Here is a 1,632-nt window from a genome sequence, read left to right as displayed (position 1 = left end):
GGTTTAGGGGGTGTGGAACCCCCACAAACACCTGGTCCCCAAGAACTGGGAGATCTGTGAAGACTTGAGATCTGAGATTAAGTTGGGGTGGGGGAAGATAGACCTTAGGTGGCCTTGGCTGTGGATGTAGGTTTCAGAGCCCAGACACACCCAGCTGCAGTTATTGGTTGGCAGTAGGTTTAGAGAGGGGAGCAGAGGCCACAGATCTGCAAGATGAGCAGCTGTGGGAGGTTTGCCAGGCGGGACCTGGGCCTTGCAGCGTCTCTAATTTCCTTTCTCGTTCTGCACTTTCTTCTAACCTCCTTGCAGGACCTGTGATGTCTGTAATGACATGTAACTTAGTTTTTATGCCACTAAACTGGTGTTTTTGAGTAGGGGAGGCCCATGAGCAGATAGGCTCAGTAAAGTCCTGGCGCGGCCTTAGAGTGTTTCCTTACAACTGAGCCTCTAATTTTTTTAAAAATATTTTTTATTGATTTTTTACAGAGAGGAAGGGAGATAGTTAGAAACATCGATGAGAGAGAAACATCCATCAGCTGCCTCCTGCACATCCCCAACTGGGGATGTGCCCGCACCCACGGTACATGCCCTTGACTGGAATCGAACCCGGGACCCTTCAGTCCACAGGCCGACGCTCTATCCACTGAGCCAAACCGGTTAGGGCTGAGCCTCTAATTTTTTTAAAAAAATATTTTTATTGACTTTAGAGAGAGAGAGAGAAACACTGATGTGAGAAACATCAATCGGCTGCCTCCTGCACGCCCCCTACTGGGGATGGAGCCCGCAACCCCAGCATGTGCCCAGACTGGGATTCAAACCGGGGACCTTTTGCTTGGAACACGCCGCTCAACCAACTGAGCCACACGGGCCAGGGGTGGGCTTGCTGGCTGGGTGGGCTGAGCCTGTGATTTTTGCCATTTTCCTTTCCTGCCCCCCACATCAGTAGAAAATGGGAGCGTCTCCTCCTAGCCAGGTGTGTATGAGCCACCCCTTCACGAATGGACTCGTCCACTCACTCCCACCCCACCCCCCACCGCGTGAATGGGACACACTGAGGGAGTAAGATGGGGAGGGGGAGAGGGATGGGGAGAGAAGGGGAGGGAAAGGGGGAGGGGAGAGGGGGGAAGAAAAGAGAGAGAGAGAGAGAGAGAGAGAGAGAGAGAGAGAGAGAAGGTAGGCAGGCCCTTCCGCACATTTCTCGTCCTGCAGCAAATGGTTTCTCCCCGCGAGACAAGGCGCTAGGTTTCCCCCGCCCACTCTCGGCCTTCCGCACTTCACCCTCCTCCTGACGCGCTCGGGTGGTTTCTCCCGGATGGAGCCCGCAACCCCAGCATGTGCCCAGACTGGGATTCAAACCGGGGACCTTTTGCTACATGGAACACGCTCAACCAACTGAGCCACACGGGCCAGGGGTGGGCTTGCTGGCTGGGTGGGCTGAGCCTGTGATTTTTGCCATTTTCCTTTCCTGCCCCCCACATCAGTAGAAAATGGGAGCGTCTCCTCCTAGCCAGGTGTGTATGAGCCACCCCTTCACGAATGGACTCGTCCACTCACTCCCACCCCACCCCCCACCGCGTGAATGGGACACACTGAGGGAGTAAGATGGGGAGGGGGAGAGGGATGGGGAGAGAA

Source organism: Myotis brandtii, unplaced genomic scaffold (genome assembly GCF_000412655.1).
Source record: "Myotis brandtii unplaced genomic scaffold, ASM41265v1 scaffold803, whole genome shotgun sequence".
Taxonomy (NCBI): domain Eukaryota; kingdom Metazoa; phylum Chordata; class Mammalia; order Chiroptera; family Vespertilionidae; genus Myotis; species Myotis brandtii.
Note: the sequence above shows the minus strand (reverse complement) of the source record.